Raw genomic sequence first — 20,684 nt, forward strand, 5'->3', positions numbered from 1 at the left:
TATCTCGCTCCAGATCCGCCCTTTAGTTTGTCCTCGGTGCAAGGAGCTATAAAGCAGGTGTGACCTGCAGTGCGCACCTGTTACATCATCAGTAGAGCACACTGAGGGGACTCTGCAGCGGGTGAGGTACCTTCCTGGTGCCAGCATACTGCCACTGCCTTATTCTGCCTGCTGTGGAGTAGTCTCCAGTAGGGGACACACACAGAGGGTGAGTGGGTGAGGCCTGGGATGCTCACACAGAGAGTGGGTAGGCGTGGCTCGGATGTTCACACAGGGGTGGGAGGGCTGGCCCAGGATGCTCACACAGAGGATTGGGGGCGAGGCCTGGGATGCTCATACATAGAGTGGGTGGGCATAGCTCGGGATGTTCACAGGAGTGGGTAGGCATGGCCCAGGATGCTCACACAGAGAGTGGGTGGGCATGGCCCGGGAGGCTCACACAAAGTGGGTGGGCGTGGCCCGGGAGGCTCACACAGAGAGCAGATGGGTGTAGCCTGGGATGCTCAAACAGGGGGTGGTAGGCGTGGCTCAGAATGTTCATACAGGTGTTGGTGGGTGTGGCTCAGGATGCTCACACAGGGGGGTGGGCGTGGCCCGGGATGCTCACATAGAGTGTGGGTGGGCGTGGCCCGGGATGCTCACACAGGGGACGGTGGGTGTGGTCCAGGATGCCACACAGAGGGTGGATTGGTGTGGCTGGGATGCTCACACAGAGGGTGGGTGGGCATGGTGTGGAGTGTTCACATAGAGTGTAGCGTGGCATTAATGCTCGTTCAGGGGGGAGAGTAGATGTGGCCTTGGTGTTTACACGGAGTGTTGAAGCCACCCGTATTTTCCTCATCCTGCCAAACACCTATGATATGTCATCTTTGCGTGAGCTCTCAGCGCGGGTCCTGCCCAGGGATATCTCACCACCTCCTTCTGCTACTCACTGGTATCTGGCTCTCCCCTTGGGGAGGGGCCCATTTCAAATATCTTCTTCCTCTGGTACTTTTCTTATCCCTAGGACATTCTTTACAGCTTTTTTTTTTTTATCCTTTGTAGCTTCTCCCTGCTATATGTAAGAAATCTCTCTTAAGCAGTCTCAGTCCACATCACTCTGTGACTTCTGTGTTCTCCTCAGCCCCCACCTGATAGACTCTCCAACACCCAAACTCGGTTATTTTCCCATCCACATTCCTGTCGAGTCCCCGTTTCTTCTTTGTCTTGGTGTCTTCCTTTGGTAAAGTCATCGTCATTTCTTGGCTAGACTTGTGTCATGCTTTATAATTCCTTCTCCTAACTAATCCCTCTCAATCCATTTTCCCTCTTCATACATATATACTTGATATCTACTTTAAAATAATCAAAGGTGACCCACGGTTCTGAAACAAAGCCCAAATCTTTGACATACTTTACAGATGAGTCAAAGTCTGGCTTTCCTCCAGCCCTGCCCAGCCTTGGTGATCAGTGAGCTCCATTCTCCGTCCTTCCCAGCATGGAAACAAGACATCTGCACTTGCTCTTCTGATGGGTATTGAGCCACTATTGATTGCTAATAAGAGCAGTATTAATTGCTAATAAGAATAAGCTATACTTAGGCAAAACAATATAATTCTTTTTTTTTTTTTTTCCTGTCTCGAGGCTGTCAGCCAAAAGTTTCTGCCAAGGCTGACCTTGTCCACTAAAAAGCTGGCTAGGGGCCAGATTACTAAAAACTGGCTGCTAGCTGGGCCAGAATGTCATAGAAACTAAGATAAGATGCAGAACACTAAAAGCTGAAAATTATAGACACCTGCACTTAGAAGAAAAAAGTTACGCAGACACTCACAAAAGTTTAGATCAAGTTAAAAGATGAAAAAGCAAGCTTCACTGGCCCAATATTGATTACTAATAACACAAAATAGTGAAGACTTAAAGCCTCTATACTCTAAAAGGCTATATTTCTGTATCTTTCTTTTCCTTATTACAAAACAGACTTTCAGCATAGAAAACAACTGATAGCAGATAAAGTTAGGGAATGCTGACACTTACCAAGGACACAGATAAACAATATAGGTTTTAAACTTTAAGAGTAAAAGTAAACAACAATGTGGGCTTCTACCATGCAGTCCCCTGTCCTTGCTAACTAGGTGACACATTTTGACCAGTGATATCAGACCTATCTGTTCTTATAAGCACAAGAAGGCTAACAACAATGCTTATACAGAAAAGATAACAGAGGAGGCCAGCCCTCCTCTTTGGAAAGAAAGACAATGAGCTAGCAAGATAGGAGGGACAAGATAATAAATTCCTATATAAAGACAAAGGTTTCACCGGGCATGGTGGCGCACGCTTGTAATCCAAGCATTTGAGAGGCTGAGACAAGAGGACCATGGTTTGTTGACAGCCTCAGCTACGTCTTAGATCTTGATTCACCGAGACAGCCTCAGCTACTTCTTAGTGAGGTCCTTTGCAACTCAGTGAAACCTTGTTTTAAAAAAAAGAATAAAAATAATGCTGGGAGTGTAGCTCCAAAGTGGAAGCCACTGGGTTCCATCCCCAGTATCACCATAAAAAAAAAAAAAAAAAAAAAAAAAGGTTTCAAAGGCAATTAGTGTCTCACTTCTGAGATACTCCATCTCATCTCTCCATCTTGGTGATTTTTCTTGCTCTGCCCTTCCCCCACACACCTGTAATAATAAAACCTTGTTTAAGCTAGTAGTAGTTCCAGATTAAAAAAATAAAAACTAGCTGAGAACAAGAACCTACAGCAACATCATCTCAAACTAACACTTCTTGCTCAATCTTATGGTTGGAAGGGACTGTTCTATAACATATTTTCAAAAACCAGCTTTGTTTTCTCTTTTACTGAAATCTACTCCTTCATGTACTCTCTCCTTTTATTATTTATTTTCTTTTTACCCTACCGTAATCCAGTTTTTCCCTGTGAAGTTTTTTAGCTATCATTATTCTTCTAAGTATTGCTTTAGGAATAAACCATAGCTTGGAATATGAGCTATTTTTCAGTGTCATAAAGTTCTAAATCTTTGCTACTTTCATGAGTACTTTTGACCCATTAAATTCTCTGAGATTTTTTTTCTGGGGTTGTTGTTGTTGTTGTTATTGTTGTTGTTGTTGTTGTTGTTGTTTGCTTAGCTCTTTCTTTGTCTTCTAACTACTTATACTGAATTTTACTCCATTGTGGTCAGAAAGTATGATCTATATGACAGTGATTTATTGGTATTGGTTGAGATTTATCTCTTTATACATTTTCCAGGCGGTTGACCATCAAGATGATTTCCCTCTTTCATGCAGAGCTCTATGTATAATTCATCAATTATAACAGAGATGTGTGAAAATCTCCTCCTATATTATAGGTTATCAAACTCTATGCAAAATTGCAACCAAATTTGAGCAAATTCTAGTTTATCTATTTGATGCTATGTAATTTTGTTGTGAAAAAGATTTTTCCCACTATTTTGCATTCCTGATTTTTTCTCTTTAAATAACTTTTTATTATAATTAGTGCTTTCTGGCTTTCAAATATATCTTTATAATATAAACATTGCTTTATTTTAATAATTTCCATACTTCCATACCAACATATTTCTTCTCTTCACTTTTACTCTAGGCTTTAGGTTTAGACAATCCTCTTGTAAATACAATATGTTTTAAGTCTAACCTGGGAAAATGGTTCTAACTAATTGATTTAACATTATTGTAAATATTGATATATTTGGACCTATCTTTCTACTCTAGTCTTCATTTTTAGTTTACTATCTTCTCTATCTGTCTCTCTCTCTCTCATTCCTCTCATTCCTCTCATTCCTCTCATTCCTCTCTCCTCCTCCTCCTCCTCCTCCTCCTCCTCCTCCTCCTTCTTCTTCTTCTTCTTCTTCTTCTTCTTCTTTTCTCTCTCTCTCTCTCTCTCTCTCTCTCTCTCTCTCTGTCTCTCTCTGTCTCTCTCTCTCTCTCTCTCTCTCTCTCTCTCTCTCTCTCTCTCTCTCTCTTTCTCTCTCTCCTCTCTTCCTCCATCTCTCCCTCCTCCCTCCTCCATACTGGGTATCAGACCCGGGGCTTCTCACATGTGAGTGACTGCTCTACACTGAGCTGTGACTCCAGCCCTGTTTTTTCTCTTTTTTCCCATTTTCCACTTGCCATTGTACTTACCCAGGCTTGATTAACTTTCTCGTTGTTCTCTACTAGTGTGGAATTTCATTTCTATTTCTGTTGTTCTTACTAGCTAAAATTACATTTTAATGTGCACACCAGACTCTAAAAAGTTACAAAGTTAATATGTTTAACTTCCTTTCTGACAACACAAAACTATAGAATACCTTTTATCCCAATAGATTCCTACTCTCATCTGCCAATTTATAGCATTGTCTGGGGATTTAGTTCTACCTTATTTTTTTTTAATTGGTGCACTGTATTCATACATCATAGTAGGATACATACTTTTGTAGACATACATGCACACTTTTCCCAGTCAGCCCCCACCCAATCCCCACCCCATTCTCTCCCTATCCCTCCCTCCCATGCTTGGCTTAGTAGTTGACATCTAGTATTATGGCAATTTATCTAAAATTAAAAATGATAATCTCACATAACAGTTTCATTTGTCTGATACCAAGCTTTTGATGACTTAATGATAACATTTCAATATTTCTTTTTGCTTTCTTGATTACCAGAGAATATTTTTTTTTCTATTTTTTAGGTGAAACTATCATATATTTATATATTTATTTTTCAGAAAAAAAATCTATCCTAATATGAAATATGGACTCTAGGTACCCAAAACGATCTTGAAAAAGAACAAAGCTAGAAGATATATATTTTCTGATTTCAAACCATATAAAGCTACAATAATTGAAACAGTGTAGTACTATTCTAAAGGCAGATATATAAACCATTGGCGTTAAATAAAAGCCTAGAGCTAAATTCTTCCGTATATTGTCAAGTTATTTTTGACAAGGTTTCCACGAACATTTGGTGGTGGAAATAATAATCTTTTAACTAAATGTTGTTGAAAAATAATAATTACATGGAAAAGAATAAAATTGGACCCTTACCTAATCCCATATACAAATATTAACTCAAAATAGATAATAGACCTAAATATAAATCTTAAGACTATAAACTTTTAGGAGAAAATCTGGGTCATTAAACCTCACAACATTGAAATTGGCAGTGATTTCTTGGTTATGATTTCAATGACACAGGCAACAGAAGAGTATACAAACTCCCTAAAAAATAAAAAAAAAATTGTATATCCAAAGACAATGTAAACAGAGTTAACAGTTACTAATAGAATGGGATAAAATATTTCCAATTGCTATATCTGAAGGTATATTAATATTCCAACTAGAAATCCTAAAAATTAACAACAATAAAGGCAAACAATACCCTTTAGAGATAGGTAAAAGACTAACATAAATAATGAATCTCCACAGATAACCAGTCTTAGTTGTCTGTTGGATGGAAAATCTTGTTTCTCTAGTTCTTGAGTGTGTTACCTATTTCTTCTTTGTAGTTAATCTCTTCGAGTATTTTCTCTAGTGCTGGTTTTGAAGACATAAATTCCTTCAGTTTCTGTTTGTCATGGAAGCTTCTTATTTCTCAATCTAATTTGATAGAAAGTTTTGCTGGGTAGGAAGTTTTTGGCTGGAAGTTGTTTTCTTTCAGAGTTTGGAATATGTTACTCCAGGTCCTTCTGGCTTTCATAACTTGGTTTGGGAAGTCTGGAGTGATTCTAATTGGTTTGCCTCTGAATGTCACTTGGCCCTTTGTTTTTGTTGCCTTTAAGATTCTCTGCTTGGCTTCCACATTGGTCATTTTGACAATTATGTGGCGTGGGGATCCTCTTCTCCGATCCTGTCTAAAGGGAGTTCTATAAGTTTCCTGGACCTGCGTATCGACCTCTTGCTCTATATTTGGAAAATTTTCTGCTATTACTTCCTTGAAGAGATTGTTGATCCTTTTGGTTTCACTTTCTTTTCCCTCCTCTATTCCAATTATTCTTAGGTTAGCTCTCTTAAAATGGGCCCATATTTCTTCAATATCAGATTCCTGCTGTCGGATATTTTTTTCTAGATTAGAAACTATGCGTTCATTTTTGGAATGATCATCTTCTAAGAGCGAGATTCTGTTCTCCATGTGTTCTAATCGGTTGTTTGTGCTTTGAATTGAGGCCTTTACTTCATTAATTGCATCCTTTATCTCTTTTTGGCTCTGAGTTCTTTTCGAAGCACCTCTATTATTTCTACAGTTATTTTCCTGATTTGATCTTCTAGAAATCTCTGATTTTATGTTTTATCGGGTTCTGATGTTGTGGGGTTGTGAGCATTCATTGCTCCAGTATTATTCCTCTTTCCCATGATTTCGGAAGTTTGTGCCTTCTCTGGGTTCTTCCCTTGGGTCACTATGACTTCACTTAAGGTGCTCTGGATCTCGAGTCAGTAGTATCTCAGACCCCACTACTCCTTTACTGGGTTGTATCACAGAGTCTCCGACCCAGAGAGTCGATAGAGGCTGCTTTAGACTGTGGGGGGTGCCAGGTTGCACGTTCTCCTATGGTGTGATATCTCTGCCACCGCCCCTCCCCCACTGGGTCAAGTCCCAGGGAGTACAGTACTGGGATTTCTCCTCTGTGGCCCGCAATTTGACTCACTGTTCTTGAGTATGCAGATGTAGTTGTACTGGATTCGGTGAATTCTCTGCTGCTGCCGCCGGTGGCAATATGGCGCCGCTGCTACGCCCTCGGCTGTGGGGCTGGCGTTTTTCTCTTGGTTTTGATTTCCACTCTGAATCCCTGCAGCGTGTGCTGAGCTCGGCCACTGGGAGCTTTAGATGCTCTCTGCGCGGAGAAATCCTGCCTGGCTGTTCTGCAGTGGCTCACCTCGGCTTGCTGTAGCCATCCCGTGAATTCGCCGGTGCCGCCGGCAGTATGGCGCTGCTGCTGTCGCGTCTGCCGCGTCCTCGGGCGTGAGGCCGGTGTATCTCCTCTGTGGCTCTGTTCTCAGTCCACTTTCTCTCTGGAGCCTGGTGATTTTTTGTTTCACTGGTGATGGTGTTTTCTGGCTATGAAAGGCGCTGATTTTGTGGTAATGGAGATTTGTTGTTAGCGGGGCTCTTAGGCCCCCCTTTTCTCGGTCGCCATCTTCCCGGAAGTCTCTACCTTATTTTTAAAATCTCTAATCAGACTCATTTTTAAAATGGCCAGAAGGATTGATTTCCCCCCCCCCAAATACTATTTTATTGATGGATCTCCCTGATGAACTTAAATCCACCTACTTACTAAAGTATATATATATATATATATATATATATATATATATTTTTTTTTTTTTTTTTTTTTTTTTTTTGGTGGTACTGGGGTTCCTGGAAGCCCTTCTACCTCTGGACTACACTCCCAAACTCTTTTTATTTTTGGAAACAGGGTCTCTTAAGCCAGCGTGGCTGGCTTCGAACCAGGGCGATCCTCCTGTCTCCGCCTCCCAAGCGTGGGGATTACAAGCATGCGCCACCACACCCGGCTAAAGCATATTCTTTATTATGCATTTCATTAGGTTTTTTAGAATCCACCAGGTCTTCTATCTGGACCATAATGCCAGCCATTGAGTACAAGATACACAGGTGAACAGTAAGCACGTGGAAAGATGTTCAACATCAACAATCATAACATAGGTGCAAACAGAAACTACAGAGTACCTCATACCATTAGGATGACTACTATCAGAAAAGGAAAATGATATGACTTAGCAAGAATGCAGGGAGATTGAACCCCTGGTGTACTGTTGATGAGAATGTAAAATTATACCGCTACAATAAAAAGCAGCATGGTAGTTCCTCAGAAAAATTAAATATAGAATTTCCATATGATCTAGCAATTTCATTTCTGGATCTCTGCCCAAAATAATGGAAAACAGGATATCCAAGAAATATGTGTACACCCAGGTTCATAGAAACATCATTAGCAATAGATAACATGAGAAGCAACCCAAATGTCTATCAACAAATGAATGGCCAAGTACATACACACAGCGGACTATGATTCAGTCATCAAAGGAAGGATAGCCTGCTGGGTAAGGTTGCATGCCTGTAACCCCAGTATTTCGGAAGATGACACAGGTAGATCACAGGTTTGAGGCCAGGATCAGCAACTTAGACCCTCAGCAACTTAGCAAGACCCTGTTTCAAAATGGAAAATAAAATAGGGCTGGGGGTGTAACTCAAGGAGGGGGAAGAGGAGGAAAACCTGATACCTGATGGACCTTGGATGAGACTTGATGGCATGCTGAATGGAGCAAGCCTGTCACACAAGGATGAATCCTGGGTGACCTCGTTTCCTTGTGGTACCTGGAGTGTTCGGATTCACAGAAATAGAAAGTGCAGAGGTGGTTTCCAGGGAGGGGTGGAATATGGACATGGATTGTTTAATCAGTATTGCGTGTCCAATTGGGAAGAAGTTCGGGATGGACTGGGGTGCAGGATGCACATCAGTGTCCATGGACTACCGACGTAAGACGGTGGGGTCAGTGCTGTGTATACTCTACCACCATGTTTAAGAAGTTGAAAAATAAAGACACTGTTATTTGAGAGACACTAGTCTGATCCAATAAGGTGTCTTGTGACCATAATCCCAGTGATTCAGGAGGCTGAGGCAGGAGGACCACAAGTTTGAAGCCAACCTTGGCAAATGAGGAAGATCTTGTTCCAAAATAAAAAATAAAAGAAGTGCCTGGGGATATAGCTCAGTGGTATCATACCCCTGGATTCAATCCCTGGTACAGAAAGAAAGAGAACGAGAGAGAGAGCAGGGAAGAAGGGAGGAAGGAGGGGAGGGAGGGAGGAAGGCAGAGAAAAGACAAAGCAACACTTGTCTGGGCCAGGTGGGTGTGTAGGCTTCACTCCAAGCACCCACTCTCAGGTGAGCAGCCAAACACCCTGTGGACCACACAGTAGTGTTAGGACCTGTTCTCCTTTCTATGCTTGGATGCAAAGCTGCCAAGCTGCTGCATCTATGCCTCAGGGCCCCAGTCATTGCTTGAAGGGAAACAGCAACATTCTGGGCCCTTCCAAAGAATGTCAGCCCCAGACAGGCAAAGCTGGTGAGCAGAGCCAAGGCCCTGGCCCCAGTCCCAGAGGCAAGAACCAAGCACCCAGCTCATAATCTAGCTCAGTTGAGCACATAGTCATTTACTGGAAGCATTTTTATTGAGCGACTCCTGTGCCCGGGCATCCTGCCAGCCCTGAGTGCAGCAATCCTGACCCTCCTCTGCCTGTGATGCCTCACACTCTCTGACACCCCGAGGAGCCAGTGTGCTGAGGGGCTGGGGTCCAGGACCACTGGGGAAGTGCCGCCATCCGGAAGGCACTGGGATTCGTTTCACCATGTGAGACACCTCTGCCCAGGCAAGAAGGGCAAGGGTTGAAAAGGCACCTGCGGACATGTCGAAAGAAGTCCAGGGTCAGTCGTGTGTTCTCTCCCATAGGTGGGAGCTAGAGGGAAAGTAGAAACAAACGGGGCTGAAGATAAAAGAGGAGAGAGACCAGTCGAACAGTGGAAGGGAATTGAGGGAGGGAGAAAAGAATGAATGAAGGAAACAGTTTACATAATGCTGCGCCCATCTCTGAAGTTATCACTGCCAAGGTCACCCACCTGCACTGGGAGGGAGGGGGAGCAGGTGGAGGGAAACCGAGGTTTGTGGACATGTGTGTTTGTGTCACTCTGAACCTGGTGATGATGTACAATTACAGTGCACCAGTGAAAGCGGGGGAGAAAAATGTGAAATGAAAGTTCACATGGGAGATTCAGCAGTGGCCAGACATCGTCTCTCCTCCACTGCCCATCCACAGGGTGGATGCTCACTGGCCCCTAGAGGGGGCAGTTGGTGTGCGGGCACCCCTGCCCGTGACTCTCGCTCCTCAGCCTCCGCCTCAGCCTTCACACTGTTTATTGGATGTTTCAGCCTTTTCAATGAGAAACTTCTTCCCCTCCTTTCCTCTCCTGCTCCTTCTGTAATCCCAGTACCAAAAACAAATTGTTTTTATTTTGGTACAATGGAATGGATCCAGGTGCATTCTACCACTAAGCTACACCATAGTCCTTTTTATTTTTTTTATTTTAAAACAGAAAATTAGTTGGTGAGGGTCTTGCTGAGTTGCTGAGCTGACCTCACACCTGTGATCTTCCTCTCTCAGCCTTCCAAGTACTGGGATTACAGGTGTGTGTCACTGCACCGAGCTCCTACTTCTAAACAAATACAGAACCATCTGCCAGCTGTCACCCTCCTGCCACCCCTCAAGATCGAGCCACTTGATAGGTAAATGACAAAGCCTGGTTTTCCAAAGCCTGGGTGTCCACTCTTCAAGTGGAATCCACTCTCCATTCTGCATCCAGAATTTTATCCAGGTCCTGTCCTCAGTTTGGAAGCGGTGCGCCCACCCAGGACAAGATCCCTACATACCTCCAGTCCCCGCCACTCTGCTTTCCCAGCAAACCCAAACTCCAGGCCCTGCTCAGGAAGACCTCCTCCAGTCCTGGAGAAGCCCCACTTTCTCTGCTAGGAACATTCAGCTATGGCCCAAGCTCATAGCCTCAAATTCTGCTCATTAGTGAGACTCCCCTTTGCCCTCACTCTGGAGCACCCAGACAGCCTGCACAGGCTACACACACACCTGCCGTCTCCTGGGCAGCCCTGTGCTTCCTCTCCTCCCAAGCCTGCCACCTGCTGTGACTTTGTCTGAGACACAATTGTCTTCCCCACTGGGATCCACAGTCTCCAAAGTCGGAGACCCTGGGGTTCTCCAGATGGCTGGTATCTCCATCAAAGGCACAGCACTTCCAGCACCATCAGAATCACAGAGAAAAGGGAAGGTCAGCTACTAACATGTTTCTGACTAAATGATCTCTTTCAGCCTTTTAGTTTCCTCTCTCTCTCTCTCTCTCTCTCTCTCTCTCTCTCTCTCTCTCTCGCTGCCAAGAGATGAGCAGTCATGATGTTCTACCTTGGAGCTAGCCAACCATGGACCAAACCCCTAAAACCATGAGCCCAAATAAACCTTTCCTCCTCTGAGTTGTTGTTGCCAAATTTGTTTATCATAACAACAAAAGAGTTGACTAACAGTTCACTTTAAAGTCTGTTTTAATGCCCATTTTACAGAGGCAGTAACTGAGGCTACCAGCCTGCACTCACTTGCAGAGTGACAAGTTGAAGACAGGACTTGAACCAATGTCCTTTCAACTCTTTGCAATAGTAGTTGGCAAGCTATGGCCTAAGGGCCCAATGAGCTTGCTGTATTTTGCCAATAAAGTTTTATTTAGACACAGGCCCCTTGCTCATGTGTGTATTCTCCATGGCTGCTTTTTGCTTTTTGCACTATAATGTGAGCCCTGAGCTGCACACAGCTGCAAGGCTGGGACTGCTCTAGCCTTTGCTAAAAAATTTCCAACCCCTGCCTTCAATTTTACTTGCTCTTTAGGAGCCTAGGGCCTTCACAAATGTGTCTGAGTCTGTATATTTCTATAAAAATAGAAGCCGGGCATGGTGGCACACGCTTGTAATCCCAGCATTCAGGAGGCTGAGACCGGAGGATCACAGTTCGCGGACAGCTGCAGCTACTTAGTGAGGCCCTCTGCAACTCAGTGAGACCCTGTTTCAAAATAAAGAAAAAAAAATTGAACAGGGAGTGTAGCTCAGAGGTCAGATGTCTCTGGGTTCCATCCCCAGACCCACACACACAAAAAAAAAAAATAGAACATGCAATATGGAAGCTCTGACTACAATATTGTCTTGTTTCCAAAAAACTAAAGGAAAATGTTTTGAAAATAAGTTTTAAATTTTTAAGTAAGCTTAATTTTATATTAAATATTTTTTAATTTCTCTCTTTCTTTTTTACTTAATTCTGGTTAACTCCATCCCAGTTAACTAAAATGACATACGTAGGAGAGACACTGAGAAATACATTCAACTCACTGAACATATTAACCCTGGAAGTTCAAATTATATGAGCTGCTCTGGCGCGGAGCTCTGTGGCTTCAGAGCCAGCAAAGCCACATGAGCTGTTCATACTAACGAGGACAGCACAAGTCTGCAGTGTGCGACTTCAGTGTATTTTGTGTTTACCTAGTGAGGCTAATCAAGCCCAGTAAGCACCTCCCAGTTCCTAGATACTTAAGATGATTTCCCAGTTCAATTTTATTTTCTTATTTTTCCCTAGTTATTTATTTATGTATTCATTCATTCATTCATTTCTATTTTTGTAATGAAGACTGAGCCCAAGAGCATTCAACCTCTGAGCTACATCCCAAGCCTTTTTATTTTTTATTTTGAAACGGGGTCTCCCTAAGTTGTCAAGGGTCTTACTAAGTTGCTGAGGCTGGTCTCAAGTCTACAATCCTACTGTCTCAGCCTCCCAAGTCCTGGGATGACAGACATGGGTCACCATACCTCATTTATTATTGTTGTTAATCTTGCTACAGGGGCGCACATTTTCTCTCCAGCTTCTCCTGGCAAACTCCTGAGAAAATGTGTGTGTGTGTGTGTGTGTGTGTGTGTGTGTGTGTGTGTGTGTGTGTGAATCCCAAAGGCATGATTCCCCCACTTTTCAGGGCTCCTCCCATCCTTCTTTTCATAGCTAATTTAGTTAAGTGTTTAAACAATGAAGATCTGGCAGCTCCTGGCTAGAGCTGTGAGACCGAGGATAGCTGCTGGCCAGGTCGGAGCCCTGTGGCACAGCCTTGGAGCCAGAGCCGCAACAGAGTTCCTGAAATAGCAAGGCCGCGCTTCCTCCCAGGTTTCCCCTGGAATAACCCCAGGCAAGGACGCTACATTTCCTACGTCCACTGGCTTTATTTACGAACACCCATTGAGTCCATATTTGGAGAAAAAAGTCCACCACAATGTGAAATGAAATCATGTAGTCATAAACAACTGATGTAAGCGTGTGAATTAAAAGGATCTCGCAAGGAGATTATGGACGTCTGTAAATAGATGTACACTTCTCTGACAGGGAGAGCGCACTGAATGCATTCTCTGACAGCAGGTGACCGTGGCAGGAGAGTGGGGCTTGGGCTGCGACAGGGACCTGACAGTCAAGTTGCTTCTCAGCCCCATTCTTGCTCAGATTCTACTAACCTGGGCGAGGAGATCCAGGAAGATCAGCACCATAGAAATAAGAATGAAGTCGCTGTGGAGTCAGAGATTGGCGTAAAATCCGGGCAGCACATTGGAGAAAACGCTCATGCTTTGTCTCAATCAGATACTTATTTAAAAGAACTCTATGCCCTTGTACCAGGTGGCTGTGTCTTTGAGCACATGCCACTCCTGTCAAGGAGAGGCAAGTATGTAATCTTCCCTTTTCCCTCTGCCTGATGCCTTGCAGAGAGTCACTGGTTTTTCCTTACAGGTGCACATCAACTACCTTTTGGGGAACAAATGCATTCTATGACAGTGACACTATAGACTGATCCAGTTTGCGGTGCAATCGCATCTTTAGTTTTTAAGGTTCTTGGCATTTGTGCTGTGAAGAATCATTGTATAAACCATGAATTACCAAGTGCTTTACCATGTTTCTTAAAATGAGACGTGCCTGCCTGTAGTTACTATTAGCAGAGCAATTTTAGACTTTAGAATGAAGAGTGCCCCTTCTAAACATGCCTATTTTAGTCAGCTTTTCTCATCACTGTTACTGAAATACCTGACAAGCACAATTTAGGGGGGGAAAGGTTTATTTGGGCTTCAGTTTCTATGTTTAGTTCATAGTTGGCCGGTTCCAAGGCAAATTTCAGCAAGGAAAAGCATGGTGGAGGGATGGGGCTCTCATAACATGGTGGCCAGAAGCAGAGAGAGAGCGAGAGAGGATGAGAGAGGGCGAGAGCAGCGAGCGAGGGCGAGAGTGAGAGCAGAGAGCAAGAGCAAGAGCGAGAGCAGAGAGCAAGGGCGAGGGCAAGGGCGAGGGCGAGGAGGTGGCCAGGGACATATACAGTCCCAGGGCCACACACCTTGACCCTACCTTGCTGCACTGGGGATGTGCTTTCAACATGAGTCTTTTGGGGGGGCATTCCAAACCCAAACCATGACAATGCTCTTCTAGGAGAATCACTCTCCTTTGACAGTTTTCTGAAGTATACACATGTCTGAAATCCAGGGAGACTGAAAGTCTGTGGAAGTTGTTATCCTATTGCAAATGAAAACTATTTACTCCAGGAACATTAACTAGACTTTGGTCCTCACCTTGGCTGAAGCATCAGAAACTGCCAGATGAATGACTAACCCAAGGCCAGGGAGACGGTAGGCACACACTGACTGCGGCCTGGGTTCTCCTCTTTCCCATCAATGCATGGCCACGGCCTCTCCTAACTCCTGATGGCACGCTGAGGGCACGTGCACATCACAGGCTCCGGCCATATCTCATGAGGACCACAGTCCTTGTCCCGACGGGCTCTCCACAGCACTGGGTGTTCTACAATGTGACCAGAGCCTTCACTGCTGGAATGTTAATTGCCAGCCAGGAGTCTGCTAAGATGTTCTTTCAGTCGACTTGTAGATCAGTGTCTCTAGTGTGTTTGGGAAAGCTTTGCATTCTTCATCTGCACAATACGAATACAGGACGTTGTTTGAGCTCTGTGTCTGTGCCCAGGTCACAGCACAGTGACCTCGTGTCCCCCACAGCAGCAGATCTTCTCTCCTTTCTTTTTTCTTGCTAAAGGTTTTAGCTATATTTGATGCTTTTTTGTGTGATAATGGGGATTGAACCCAGGAGTATTCTACCTCCTGCACCTCCAGCTTTTTTTTCTTTTTAGTAGTAGTATTCTTTCTTTTGAAACAGAATCTCACTGTTTGTGGAGGGCCTCACCAAGTAGTTGAGGCTGGCCACGAACCTGTGACCCTCCTGTCTCAGCCTCCCAAGTACTGGGATTATAAACTTGAGCCACCACGCCCAGCTGATGCTTTTCTATTCACCATAGAAAAGTGCAAAACTGGTTTGGGTTTTGTTTTGTTTTGTCTTTTGTTTGTTTTGTGCTAAGGATTGAACCCAGGGGTTTTTCTTTTTTTTTTTTTTATACTGGGAATTGAACCCAGGGGCATTATACCTCCAAGCTATATACTCCCCTGGCCCTATTTTTTTAATTTTTATTTTGAAACAGGGTCTCACTAGGTTGATGAGTCTCACTTCTTGCTGAGTCTGTCCTCAAACCTGCAACCCTCCTGTCTCAGCCTCCCAAGTACTGGGATTACAGGTGTGCACCCCCATGCCTGGCTTGGGGTTGTTCTACCTTTGAGCTATACACCCGACCCTTTTTATTTTGGAACAGGGTTGCACAAAGTTGCTGGGGACCTCACTAACTTGTTGAGGGTGGCCTTGAACCTGAGATCCTCCTGTCTCAGCCTCCTGAATCTGTTACATTTTCAATGTGGATATTTTTTTCAGTGAAATAAGTTAACCCTATTATATCATAGTGAGTATCCTTGTGTTCTGCCCTGTCTCCTCTCCCCATTCCCATTCCTAGTTTTCTTCTGTTTTAATTTATCCACTGTATTGTTTCCCATTGCCTGACTTTAATACTTCTGGACTGACTGGGTACTCTAATGAGATATTTAGATCTTATTGTTAACCTAAGAGTCTCTGATTCAAAAGGAGAATTTATTCCAATCGCTTTATTAACATGATTTACACGCTTAGTTTCACTTCTGCTGTTTTGCTTTATGGTTCTTTTTAACAGGCCTTTTTATACTGATGTTATTTTTAACCCGACTTTTCCCTTGTGGTTTTGGAAATCATATCCTCCCTTTTTTATTTTATTAGTAGTGACATTTAATAAACATGTATTCTCCAACCTGTTTTCTCTAACTTTCACTTTCAAAACTAAGGCAAGTTCAATTAGTTATTCTTTTCATACTATGGAAAATAAACTTTTGTCTTCTGGCCAGCTAATTCTCAAATTTTCAATGATAGTAGTAGGTAATTTGTATTAAGTTATTATTACTAAATTAGCATATTTAATATGTATCCTCAAGTAGAAATTATTTGGGGCATTGTCATTATATTTTAATTTACTGAGAATGACATTTATTTTATTTTTTAAGTTTGTTTTGGAGGAAAGGAGTTGTTTATTTGTTCATTAGTTCTGTATATCAAATTTTTTTCACTTTTTGAAATGGGTTCTCACTAAGTCTGTGAGGCTCGCCTCAAATCTGCAATGCTCCTGTCTCGGCCTCCCATTGTAATCCCCCTGGGATTACAGCTATGCACCATTGTTCCAGATTCACAACTCCACTTTTACTGGTTCTTTCTCTGAAATTCCCAAAATGTGTAAATTAAATTTACCCCTATTCATGGTTTTCATATGTTTCTCCCACTAAGTTTACCTCTTCAACCTTCTCCTCTTAGCTCTGTGATGTCAAAGTTGACTTCCACTGTACCAAACCTTTTCCTAGAAAGATCCGTGTTGACGTTTTGCTCCTTCATTTCAGTTTCTGACGTGCGCGGTTTTTAGAATCTTCCCTTGCAGACTCCCTACCCTGTTGGCTTTCCTCAAGTTTCATAGAATAAAAGTCCTCTTGAGATTGGAGTAAATACACACCTCAGGTTTTCCCAGCATTCCCCCTGTCTTGGAAGAAGAAATTCTGTGTTGCAGGAAAGCACTGGCTGACTCCAGGTGAGCTTCTCTTGGAACCGTGCAGCCTGTTCTCTGCCTGCCAGAGTTCTCTGCTCACCATTGTAGAGGAAGTGGACATTTCCAGAACCGGTCCTGGAGTCCCCGCCTGAGCTGGTCCTACTCAGGGAGGGGAGAGAAGAAGCCATGGGACAGGTTTAGCACACTGTTCCTCTGCTGCCTAAGCAGCCTGGGGAGACGGGACCATCCCGTCTCAGAAGGGCCCTGGGGAGCTCCCACATCTGCTCCAGTTTCTGTCCTCGGTTTGAGAGCATTTGGGGGCTTCCTGGAAATGTCCTTGTTCTCTGTGGAACACTGGCCAAGGGTCACTCATGTTCCTGGCCTCACAGCCATGAGAAATGCCAACTAGGAGTCACAGCTGCTGTTTCTAGATGTTTCTCCATTACTCCCCAAGAATAGTATTCCTCATTCGCAAAAAAGAAAAAAAAAATCCTTGCAGGACTAATCTAAAGGAAACACTGAGCCGGGTTCAGTGATGCGCGTGTGCAAATCCAACACTTAAGAAGCCAAGACCGGAGAAGCGCGTGTTTACGGCCAGCCTCAAGCAACTTAGGGAAGCCCTCCGCAACTTAGTGAGACCCTATTTCAAAATTAAAAAGGCTGGGATTTGTGTCTCGGAGGCAGAATGCCCCTCGGTTCCATCCCAAAGCCACTAAACAAATAAATAAAAATCCAGCCCTCTGGGTCGTGGCTGTCCCCCTCCCATGGTCACCACCTGTTCACATCTCCCTCCTCTTTGGACAACGAGGGAACTTATCAATGTGGAAGACGCAAGGGATGATTCCACATATTTCACAGGATGAATATTTTGCAGAAATTTATTCTTCCAACTCAAAGGGTCCATTTTTCCTTCCTTTGGAAAATGCCCGACAAAACCCACTTTCATTTGGAAGCCACTCCAAGGGATGTATTGTCTGATGTAACAATGGGCTTCATTGTGGAATTCATTCTCAGTACAGAATGCGGCCATGGCTTCTCCAGCCTGCAAGCTGGCAGCGTCCTATAGGTTTCTGGTGAGATGTCTCTCAGATAACAGTATGTGTAGGAAGCAATTGTGGCTTCATTCTGTGATAGGCAAGGTGCCAGGAAACACTAAATCAAGTCGCAATAGAGTCCCTAAAGAAAGTTGTTCCTGATTTATGATGATAGTTCTAACAATGCTGCTGAACTTTTTAAACACTGAAATGACCAGAGTTATGTTTTACATTCTAGCAGAGACCCACGCGCGGCCTGCCAGCTCCAGCGTGGCCGCTGGATACAGGAAAGCTCCATTATACTAACTCCCAAAGTCTGGAAAAAACAATTTTATGTTCCAGTGCAGGCTGCCTGTTTTTCTCCCGCACAGATCATGCCCCGAATCCACTGTGGCATCGAAAACATAGAAACAGTCCAGGTTGGGTCTGACAGGGAGGAGCCGAGGACCCAGAGGAAAGTGGCAAGTGGTCATCACCATGGGTCTCCAAAAGCCAGGGAGGACACCATATTTCCTATGTGTCACAGTTTCAAGGGGATAAGTTCAGCAGACTTATCTTCCATCTGCAGGAGTCAGTTGAAACCCTCTACAGAGAGAGGCTGCGCATGGGTGTGTGAGTGGGTGTGCTTTATTTTGCAATTTCATGTTTTGCTTCTAGAGCTTTAAGAAGAGTCTAGAACAATGTCATCCAACAGAAGGGTGATACACACTATGTGTGCAATTTCAAATTTCCTAGCAGCTGTAATAAAAATAGCACAAAGAAACCAGGAAAATTATTTAATAACAGATTTACTTAATCAAATATATTCAAAGTATTGTTGTTTTATGGTACTGGGGATTACATTCTGGGGCACTGTATCTCCAAACCATACTTCCTGCCCTTTCCATTTTTTATTTTGAAACAGGTTTCTAAATTGCTGAGGCTGGCCTTGAACCTGCCATCCCCCTGTCTTATTCTCTCAAGTACTAGAATTACAGATGCATGCCATGGTACCCTGTCCAAAATATTAGCATTTTAGCATTCAACCTGCATAAAACTGCCTAGTAGGAAAGGTAACCTTCTTCTCTTCTTACCAGGTCTTTGAACCAGGCTTGCGGTTGGTACGTATGTGACCCTCCTGGTTCTATCCCTTTGTTTTTTAATATAAGTTTTATTGGTGCATTGTAATCAAGCATCACAATGGAATACAACACTTGTGTGGATATCCAAGTATGCATCATCCAATTAGCCTTTGTCCATTCCCCATCCCATTCCCTCCTGCTCCCTCAATCCCATGCTTTAGTGTTTTACATTGATATATTTGTTTACATACATCTTATATTTTAATGAGATTCCATCTTCCCCCTTCCCATCCCCTCTGTCTGGTCACCTTAATTGCTCCTCCATGGGGCACTTTCTTCCACTAGATTCCCTCCTATTACCCTTTTCTTCCTAGTTTTTGCATATTAGAGAGAGCATCTGATTTTTTATTTTTCTTTTATATTTCTCTGTATATGCCGCATTGTAAGTTCTGATCCCACTCACGAAGGCCCCAGCACCGGCCTGGTCATCCGGCAGTTTCTGTTCCCAGCCTCACTGGCTCCAGCACCAGCCTTGCCTCATGGCAGGCTCCAATCCCGGCCTCAGAGGCCCCTGCACCGGCCTTGTCTTTAGGCAGGTTCCTATCCCGGCCTCGCTGGCTCCATCTACAGCCTCACCAAATGGCAAGCCCCGATCCCAGCCTCTATGGCCCCGACCCCGGCCTCACTCCTCGGCAGGCTCCATTCCCAGACTCGGAGGGCCCAGAACTGGCCGTGCCTCTCAGCAGTCCTATCCCTTTTAAATGAAGCTTTTCTGGAGTCCAGCAGCCACCTGTACTGGCAGATGGAACAGAGCAGCTTCCATGAAGAACAACCACCCTTTTATTCTAAATCACTCGCTCTGCCCAGGTTCCCATTTGTCCCCAAAACTGAAGCTTCTTTTCTCCTAAATATCCCCCAACCAGAGAGAGCAAGGCCTCATGTGGCCTTCCTATTTCACCCACATTTACTGGAAATGTTCTCTATGGTCCAACTACCAGAATAGATTTCCCCCTGGAAGTCAACACTGGCCTGGACCTTACTTGCTCCTGCCACACCCACTTCAGACTTCCTCCTGCTCCCGGGTGCCCTTCGCTTTGCTCATGTAAGAAACACAGAGGCTTCTTCATTCATCTCTTGTCTTCATGTTTTCCCTGAACAAATGTGAGGAGGTTCAGGGGCTCTCGAATCTGAAAAATCTCGTTTTGAATCTAGCCTCCAAGATTTAATAATTGTATGATTCTCAGGCAAATTACTTCACATCCTTGAGCCTTGACTTTTTGTTTTGTTTTGTTTTGTTTTTACTTCTTTCATCATTAACATGTAATCAAGCCTATTTCATAAGGTCATCAGAATAATCACAAAAGTGATATAAGTTATTTAGCCCCAAACAGACATTGCTGGGCTTTGGTTATTGTTTTGACTGAACCAGTGTTTTGCCCACATCGTCACAGCCACCCTCTTAATTCAGCCCTCTGAGCTACATCCCAATCCCCAAGCCTAATTTTTTGAGACAGAGTCTGACTAATCTGCCGAAGGTCTTGCCAAGTCACTGGGACTAGCCTTGAACCTATGATCCTCCTGGCTCGACCTCCCAAATACTGCGATTACAGATGTACATCACTGCATCCAGATCAGTCCTACTCTTAATGGCCATTCGGACCTTTTTTATACATACTTTTACTGATCCATTTTAATTATACATCATAGTGAGGTTCAAAGTGATACAAATATATGTGCACATGGCGCTTGGTGTGTTTCCTATGGCACCCCATCCTGCTCCCCCTCCCTCCGACACATTAGTGAGACTGGCAATGATTCCTTTGTATATGTGCACAGTGTTAATTAAACTGTTTCCTTCATCCATCTGCTTTTCTCCTCTACACCTCCCTCCCCATCCCTTTCCACTGTTCTACTGGTCTCTCTCTTCATTTATCTTGAGTCTTTTGGCCCTGTTTGGTGCCATCCACAGCCTGAACCCCATGGATACCCAATACTGAGTGAACTCAT

The sequence above is a fragment of the Muscardinus avellanarius genome (genome assembly GCF_963383645.1).
Source record: "Muscardinus avellanarius genome assembly, chromosome: 4".
NCBI lineage: Eukaryota > Metazoa > Chordata > Mammalia > Rodentia > Gliridae > Muscardinus > Muscardinus avellanarius.